Source organism: Rutidosis leptorrhynchoides, chromosome 11, assembly GCF_046630445.1.
Source record: "Rutidosis leptorrhynchoides isolate AG116_Rl617_1_P2 chromosome 11, CSIRO_AGI_Rlap_v1, whole genome shotgun sequence".
NCBI classification, from domain to species: domain Eukaryota; kingdom Viridiplantae; phylum Streptophyta; class Magnoliopsida; order Asterales; family Asteraceae; genus Rutidosis; species Rutidosis leptorrhynchoides.
Genome location: NC_092343.1, coordinates 332,515,921 through 332,526,555, shown reverse-complemented (window position 1 = coordinate 332,526,555; position 10,635 = coordinate 332,515,921).

Genomic DNA, 10,635 nt, shown 5'->3' with positions numbered 1-10,635 from the left:
AATTGTCTTTTTTTTTTCTTTTCAGCGAGTTTAAAAAAAAAATAGAAAAATAGTTTATTTCTCTGTTCGTGAATAAATTTTATCAAGAGTTTGATTCGAATGAATTTTCAAAATATAAAAATACAGAGGGGATCCAAAGCATGTCGTGATTATTTTTGTAAGGTTTCACATTCCAAATTTTCAACATCGAGTTCCAATTTTAAAAGTAAAAGCTTAAAAAGAAAAAGTCAATTGATCTGTTCATCGAAAAATTTGTAATTGTGCTGCTGTTTTAATTCAAATCGATGATCCAGACAGATTCTAATATCAATTTAGAAACTTTTTCGTGTTGTAATCTTGGTCTAAAACGTTCTAGAAATTTGAATTTGATTTGCAGTTTATATTTTTTTTCGTTACAGCTTCTGCTGTGATTTTTTTTAAAAACGAACCTAATCAGGAAATTATATTTTTTTAAACTCCATGTCTGTTATGTAGTTCGTTATATATAAATTGAATTGGAAAAAAAATAGATTGGATTGATATCGAGTTGTGTTGAGGAAGAAGATGAATATTGGGAAAACAGAAGCACGGGTTATATGACTTTAGTTCTAAGATTATTACAGAAAAATAGGAACGGTTAAATGGTTGTAAGTGTTAACGAGTGAGTGAGAGGTCTCGGGTTCGATCCTTGCTGGATGCAACTATTTTTTTTAAGGGACTTTTAAGGTAGTTTTTAATATCCAAATTTTTATTAATATTAATATTTTCATTTTCATTATTATTATTATTATTATTATTATTATTATTATTATTAGTATTATGATTATAATTATTATCTTATTTACATTTATAAGTATTATAATAATTTTTAATGTTAGTATTATAATTATCATTATTAATAATATTATCCTAATTATAAATATCATAACCGTTAATAATAATATTATTTTTATTATTATTATGATTATCATTATTATTATTAATATAATCATTAGTATTATTATTATTATTAAACTTATTATCATTATATTCATTCTTATAAAACAATTATTTTGTTATAACGAAAACTATCAATATTGTTATAAAAAGATACTTTTATATAAAAATATATTATGTTATACTTTTATTACTAAAAAGATATTAGCTAAGCTATAACAATTAATATATAAATATATATTAAACCTTAATATATAGTTTTTATTGTTAATGATAAGTAATAGTTATATAAAAACATATAAACCAAATATATTAAATCTATCTATATAACATATAACATAACAAGTATATTATTAATAGCAAAATATATATATAATCGATCGATTACGTTTACGTGTATTAATAAATATACAAATGATATAGGTTCGTGAATCGAAGGCCAACCTTACACATGTTAAATGGTGTTATATGTATTTTTACTACAAAATACAGTATGGTGAGTATATAGTCCCTTTTTAAACTCTAAATATTTTGGGCTGAGAATACATGCGCTGTTTTTATAAATGTTTTATGTTATGGACACAAGTGATTAAAAATATATATTCAAGGATGGGTTGTGTTTATTGGCATACTTCCCTGTAACTTGGTAGCTAATATTTACGTGAGGAGCGTAAATGCGAATCCTGTTGATAGATCTATCGGGCCTGACAACCCCAACCGGGCTGGACGACCAGTTTTTAACGGTTGTACAGTACTTCGTTTTGCTGACTACAACTTGTTTGATAACGGTGTAGTGAAATAGAATATATGAGGGAATATGCGACGATGACTATTAGTTAAGTATGGTTACCAAGTGCACAATCACTAAGAATATTTTTATTAAATGCTTATGAAATATGAAATCTTGTGTTCCATAGTTATAATGCTGCTAGCATCAAACCTATATATCTCACCAACTTTATGTTGACATTTTAAAGCATGATATTCTCAGGTACGAATTAAGTCTTCCGCTGTGCATAAGCTCATGTTAAGGACATTACTTGGATTCGATCATCGCGATGGGACCAACTGTTGATGACTCCGTCCGGGAGAATTAGGACCGGTCGTTAAAGTTGGTATCAGAGCGGTGGTCTTAGCGAACCAGGCCTTGCATTAGTGTGTCTGACTAGTAGTTGTTAGGATGCATTAATGAGTCTGGACTTTGACCGTGTCTACATGTCAAAAAGTTTTGCTTATCGTTTCTAGTCGGAAATCATCTGCTTATCATCCTTAGAAAATTGCCTGCTTATTATTCTTTAGTCTAGACACGTCTTACTGCATTTAGTGCATCGATAGTGTATAGACAAAATTCATATCTTAACGCATCTGTAGACTTTCCTGACATATGTCGTAGGTTCCTCTGTAGTCTACGAAATCTTTAGTATTATATATATAGATATTCTATATAGCTAGAATATCATCCGATATCCGAAAATCATTTCACATCGAAGATCCCTTCCATCCATCAAATTGCCCTCTCGACGAGAACCTGGAGCACTTACCGGCGAACCTGTTCGATAAACTAATTTTTCTTTCATTTCCAGAATATTTCGTCATGATTATATACTTTCCATATTTCGAATCATGTTCATTCGCTCGCTCCAACCGCCAATCATCCCGGTGTACTAGAAAAAGTTAACGAACTACGCGCTCGTGTGACGGCTTTAGAGAACATGGTACGAAGGTTACAAACACCAGCAGCAGCACCAGCAGCATAATCTGTACCACCATCATCAACGTCGACAGTACCCTTATCATCCCTAAACCATAACCGCGCCGTAACTCTCAACATCACAATCTGTACCTCGAATATCAACATTACACGTCTCAATATCACCATCTGAACTTCGAGTATGAACTTCGTTCTACACATCGATCTACATCGATTATCTTCGCTTTACGTATCATTCTACTTCATTTTTCCTCGTTCGACATGGTGATTATCTAATTTCTAAAGTTTTAGAGATTATGTAATCTAGTATTAACGATAAATTAAATGAGTTTTTGACTCATTAAATCCATAATTACATCCGATGAAAATATATATGCAAGTATATTTTCATAAAGATTGTAATTAAAAATTCTTTTGTACAAACTGTTAATGATGAAAATATTTTAACGGGTGGGTAGTACCCGAGGAATATTTAGAATTCACATTAATAAGTTACACTGTACATTTTTCGAATCTGATTCAACGATCATTTACTATCCTACTTACAACTACCGATATACGTATCCGTTCACCACATAATAAGCATTTCTATTCAAATTTCATATTTGGATTTTGATCTATCAGAATCCAACAAGTGGCATAACGAAGAAAACATTGGACAAAAATAAAAAGTGTTAGAAACAAACGAATTAATTAATTGAAATTGTGATAGAATTTCACGCTAACTGTTCCGGCTAACTGTTCCCAGCTAACTGATTAACATTTAATTTATCGCAATTTACCTTCTCGCAATTTTAATTTCTGCACTATACATACTGTCGGGACACATGTACAACAATACGTCGGATTAATTCTGAGACAACACGTTGTATAATGGGTCATGATATATATTTATTTATTTTACGCATTTTAAATAACGGGACACGTATGCAAGGTTTCGACTTATCATATTGACCCATATATATATATATTTTGGAACAACCATAGACACTCTATATGTGAAGGTGGGAGTTGGCTATACAGGGTCGGAAATGATTCCAAAATATATATATACCTTGAGTTGTGATCGACACTGAGACCGGTACACGGGTCACGATACGTATTAATTATGTATATTAAATTATATATGAATATATTGAACTGTTGAACTATTGGACCATTGGACAATCGGACTAATAGACTGCTAACTATGGACAAGTAAAATGAATTAAAATATTGATTATAACATATGAAACTAAACTAATCTTCAAGTTTGCCACTTGATTCTATTTTAAACCTCATTCGTATTTTGACGATTACAATTCGCATTCGCAACTTTTCATGATTCTTGAAAACACCTCGATCGGAAAGATGAACCAACCGCACTTCATCTACGGAAGAAAAGATTTATGCACCTGAAAAACTTTCGAATCCAAATTCATAGTTTAACACATATCGTGTTGAATCCTTTGCCATTTATTAGCAAAAACAATCCTACAATTTCTTTTCAGGAAGCTAATTTTGTCACAGCTCCACTTCGACTTCTCAGTGAGACTACTCCTATTATAATCTCGATATTTATACCTTGTCCTTTCACCGTCATAACCGGAGAACCTTTCATATTTCATAACATTATCAGCAAATGTACCAGCAGCTCGTCATTCCTTCGGCGGAATCCGCAATCAGTATTCTGAAAATCTTGCAGAACTTCTCCCGTCATACCTATAACGCCTACCCCTAAGAATTTCATATTTCGGATGTGAAGTTTCTGAAAAACACCCTGAACTATGAAGTAGTTCTTGAAATGCTGATGAAGCAGCAAAAACCGTAAACGACCTTAACAGTCAAAAGTTTGATGGTGAAGCTCAGTAAAAAAGAAGGTTTGGAACCAGAAACCGGATTGAGCAAAGTATGAAGGAAACCGTGAACAAATCACAAAGAATAAGTTTGACTTCAAAGAATCCAAATGATTCAGTGCCTGCTGAAACCGTTAGTAAGAACCCTATCCCTTATTCTAAACCATTTCAGATGATATTCTTCATCAACATCTTATCTTAGATATTATAAGATATCTTCATACCTTTCGTTATACATATTCTCCATATTGTTGGAGATATTTTTACAACTACCCTTATCTGAAATCATTTATCACTCCGTAATATCTGATTTACAATATAAAAGAAACTGTGTTAGTTTCTAAATTCTGAAACCTTCGAGTTTGAAATAGGAATGTTCTGAAGCAGTGTTGGGAACTGATGCATGAATTAGTATAATATAATGAAACTTGATCAACTTCATTATATTACAGTAAATCATGTTGAGTTTCTAATGGAGTGTGATGATTCACAGTACCATCATCATGTGCCATGTTACACGACTCTTACATTCTATATAAATTCTAAAAATATCAAGAAAAATATTTCTTGATGATTCGGTCTTTTTCAGGATATTCTGGTAATTTGACAAAACCAAAATCGTGCCATTACCATTTCATTCTAGGAGCATTAGCTATGTTCATTCCAAATTTCATACCTACGAATTCCGAACCATTGCTCGTTTGACTCGAAATTGGGAAGAGAAAACAAAAGTATGAAGCTCCGAAAAATAATGAAGAATACGAAGCCCGATAGTAGCCCTGAAATTACAAACCGTGTATATTGATACAGATAGCAATATAAAGACACGGGAGAACTAGAAACACTATGAACACAAGAGTATAATAGAAGTAAATAAATTCTTCTGGTGGTAGATGAAAAAGAAGAATGACAGATGTGAAAATTTAGAGTATATCAAGGATCAGAATGGGATGGAACATATTGACGAATGTCTCAAGGTAGGAATTAAGGAGAAAAAGTAGAAGATATGGGTTGTGAAAAATAAGGAAACGGAGAGAGTAGTTTTATAGTGAAATATCCGACAAAGAAATCGAAACAGATTGCCGCATTAAATCAAAGAAGATCTTGATTGCCGAAGAACCAAATCTTATTACGTAAGATTTCTTTAAATCCCTTGAATTCCGGAAAATCAATCATAACTACGTCATCAGTTAAAACGAGCATATTTTTAACTATCTCACTCTTTTGCGACAGCCTCATTTATGTTCTTCGCGTAATCGAATCGTTTTATCTATATCTCTCAATAATGATAATGCCTCATATTCGTCATGAAAACATTCCTATTGTTATCTATGACGACCTCTATCAAATTTCGGGGACGAAATTTCTTTAACGGGTGGGTACTGTAACGACCCGGAAATTTCCGATCAAATTTAAACCTTAATCTTTATATGTTTCCGATACGATTAGCAAAATCTTTAATGTTGAGTCTAGAAAGTTTTGAAATCTATATTCATGAAATCTGTTACCCTTTGACCATGCCTGAAGATTCACGAACAATTATGTGTACAATACTTTACATGAACGAATTTTGTTTTAATTAACGAGATTAAATATAATCAGATATTTGATCACGAGTCCTTGTTATGTGATCCACTTTGAACTAGGAAACCCTTATTTTTAACGGTATTCGGAATTTCGGTAAAGTAACTACAAGTAAGAACAAGTTAAAATATATTTGTTAAAAATTTTATTACTTATAAATATATTAATATTAATATCAGTACTAATAATTGTATTAGATAAATATGAAACCAAATATGTATAAATTATTAGACTATTATTATCGTTAATATTGTATTATCATTTAATAATATCTAAACTATTAAAATTAGAATTATCATTAGTGTTATTAATAATGTTATTATAAACAATAAAATTATCAAATATTGTTATTACTAATATCATTATATTGTTAATATATTTACTTTTATTAGTATTATAAATAGTTCTATATTTATTATTATTAGTATTTCTATTTCTATAAATAATAATATGTATTTTAAAAATAAATATTTTTTTTTTAAAAAAACAGATATAAATATATTACAGATATCACGCCAAATTAATGTTATAGTCACTAACTGTATTATTTTTTTATCTTCTTCTGGTATACTGTTACACTCTTGTATACATGTCGGCTCTTATCCTTATATATCAATCGATCCAGCTAGGTATAGGAAGAGAAAAATCAGCCAATTTTCCCTAATCTTTATCAATCATACGTTACCCCTATCTGTTAATTGTCTTTTTTTTCTTTTCAGCGAGTTTAAAAAAAAATAGAAAAACAGTTTATTTCTCTGTTCGTGAATAAATTTTATCAAGAGTTTGATTCGAATGAATTTTCAAAATATAAAAATACAGAGGGGATCCAAAGCATGTCGTGATTATTTTTGTAAGGTTTCACATTCCAAATTTTCAACATCGAGTTCCAATTTTAAAAGTAAAAGCTTAAAAAGAAAAAGTCAATTGATCTGTTCATCGAAAAATTTGTAATTGTGCTGCTGTTTTAATTCAAATCGATGATCCAGACAGATTCTAATATCGATTTAGAAACTTTTTCGTGTTGTAATCTCGGTCTAAAACGTTCTAGAAATTTGAATTTGATTAGGAGTTTATATTTTTTTTCGTTACAGCTTGTGCTGTGATTTTTTTTTAAAAACGAACCTAATCAGGAAATTATATTTTTTTAAACTCCATGTCTGTTATGTAGTTCGTTATATATAAATTGAATTGGGAAAAAAAATAGATTGGATTGATATCGAGTTGTGTTGAGGAAGAAGATGAATATTGGGAAAACAGAAGCACGGGTTATATGACTTTAGTTCTAAGATTATTACAGAAAAACAGGAACGGTTAAATGGTTGTAAGTGTTAACGAGTGAGTGAGAGGTCTCGGGTTCGATCCTTGCTGGATGCAACTATTTTTTTAAGGGACTTTTAAGGTAGTTTTTAATATCAAAATTTTTATTAATATTAATATTTTCATTTTCATTATTATTATTATTATTAGTATTATGATTATAATTATTATCTTATTTAAATTTATAAGTATTATAATTATTTTTAATGTTAGTATTATAATTATCAGTATTAATAATATTATCCTAATTATAAATATCATAACCGTTAATAATAATATTATTATTATTATTATGATTATCATTATTATTATTAATATAATCATTAGTATTATTATTATTAAACTTATTATCATTATATTCATTCTTATAAAACAATTATTTTGTTATCACGAAAACTATCAATATTGTTATAAAAAGATACTTTTATATAAAAATATATTACGTTATACTTTTATTACTAAAAAGATATTAGCTAAGCTATAACAATTAATATATAAATATATATTAAACCTTAATATATAGTTTTTATTGTTAATGATAAGTAATAGTTATATAAAAACATATAAACCAAATATATTAAATCTATCTATATAACATATAACATAACAAGTATATTATTAATAGAAAAATATATATATAATTTATCGATTACGTTTACGTGTATTAATAAATATACAAATGATATAGGTTCGTGAATCGAAGGCCAACCTTACACATGTTAAATGGTTTTATATGTATTTTTACTACAAAATACAGTATGGTGAGTATATAGTCCCTTTTTAAACTCTAAATATTTTGGGCTGAGAATACATGCGCTGTTTTTATAAATGTTTTATGTTATGGACACAAGTGATTAAAAATATATATTCAAGGATGGGTTGTGTTTATTGGCGTACTTCCCTGTAACTTGGTAGCTAATATTTATGTGAGGAGCGTAAACGCGAATCCTGTTGATAGATCTATCGGGCCTGACAACCCCAACCGGGCTGGACGACTAGTTTTTAACGGTTGCACAGTACTTCGTTTTGCTGACTACAACTTGTTTGATAACGGTGTAGTGAAATAGAATATATGAGGGAATATGCGACGATGACTATTAGTTAAGTATGGTTACCAAGTGCACAATCACTAAGAATATTTTTATTAAATGCTTATGAAATATGAAATCTTGTGTTCCATAGTTATAACGATGCTAGCATCAAACCTATATATCTCACCAACTTTATGTTGACATTTTAAAGCATGATATTCTCAGGTACGAATTAAGTCTTCCGCTGTGCATAAGCTCATGTTAAGGACATTACTTGGATTCGATCATCGCGATGGGACCAACTGTTGATGACTCCGTCCGGGAGAATTAGGACCGGTCGTTAAAGTGTGGCCACTTGATTTGCATTTGTCCCCCCATATATTCGTTTAACACGAAAATAGATGGCATAATAAGTTAGTATATCCTCCACTAACTAAAAAGTAGGCAAGTGGGGTATTGTTTAGAGAGTGTCGGTGGAAAAAAGAAAATAATTAGTGAAGTCATATGTTGCAAGTGGAAAAACAGAAAAACATAGCAGCAGGAACAAGCTTCGAACGATAGGAAAACATATAATAGCGAACTTGGGGTTATAGGGACAAGAATAGTAGCGGATCAACCTGGGTTCGATTAAAATAAAACTATATAACTTGCAGGTTTTAGAATGGCAGGAGGCTGCGATGGTTTGCATCAAAACAGAAATAAAGTGTAGCTGCAACGTGGAGTTTGTGATTTCTAATAAGACATTTAAAACATTCAGCGGTTTACTTGGTCTTGGTTATAAATCGGATAAAAACAAAAGTAAAATAAACAGGTGTGTTCTTCAGTGGTAACCAAGAGAACAGAAGTAGTTTGAGTGAGTTTGGTGTTATTGAAACTAACCAGAAACAGAAGTGGAGACAATCGTTGCAGGTCACAATGACGATTTACGGTTGTGGTTGAACAAAACAGGAACGTACCTAAGTGGGTTTCACGATTGTGGTGTCGAGTTGAGGTGGTGATCTTCGAATAGGGTTGTTTGGTTTAATGATGATGTAGCTGCAGTACAATTTGAATATTATTTGTAGGTTGTAGAAGGGTTGAGGTGTTCGCAAAAACCAGAATTAGAATTCAACAAGCAATAGCATTAACCTTCGTGAATTAAAATAGGATCAAGTTGTGGTAGCAGTTGATTAAATGAATGGTGTGGGTGGTTTGATGGTGAATCGAATAGCAAAACAAGTAAACGCATGTGATGTTCTTGGTTTGTTCAAGTAGAAGAAATAAACAACAAAATTATGATGGTGAAATGTTTGAACCAAAAGTAGAGAGATAAGATAGTGGAAATGATATGCATGTATGTGTATGTAATTATTCTATATGTATATACACTCCGTATGATGATTGATATATAATTGTGTGTGTAGATCGACAATTTATCACAAGCATAATAGAAGAACATAAAATAATTCACAAGTTGAAAGGGATATAGAACTGTCTTTGTTCTTACTATCCGTATAAGTTTCTACACACTTAATCTAATTTAGAAACTATATTTTATTAATAACAGTAATATAGATAATAGTATTAATAGTACAAACACTGATAATAATAATAATTATAAAAATACTAATAATAATAAGTAACAATAATAATCATAGTGAAAATGATAATAATAATATTAATAATACTGATATTAATTTTTATATTAAGAATATTAGTGAGGCAATATTAATAATATTAATATAACAACTATATTGAAACTTATAATTTAATTTTATATAATACAATTTATTAATTATATCCTAATTATTAATTTTTAATATATTCAACCCTTAATATTTTATTAATTGTAGTATATAGATTTATTTATGTATGGGATTCATATATATAAATACATAAGTAATTATTCGTGAATCGTCGGGAATATTCGAAGGTCAAACGAATGTATAAACACAGTTTAAACTTTTTGAGATTCAACTTAACAAACTTTGCTTATCTTGTCAGAATAATATAAAGATTAAGTTTAAATTTGATCGGAAATTTCCGGGTCACTACACAGCATATCACCCCCAGACCGATGGCCAGAGCGAAAGAACTATTCAGAATTTTGAAGACATGTTGCGAGCATGTGTCATTGATTTTGGGAACGGATGGGATAAGTATTTACCATTGGCAGAGTTCTCATACAACAACAGTTATCATGCGAGCATTAAAGCTACACCTTTCGAAGCATTGTATGGAAGAAAGTGTAGATCACCCGTTT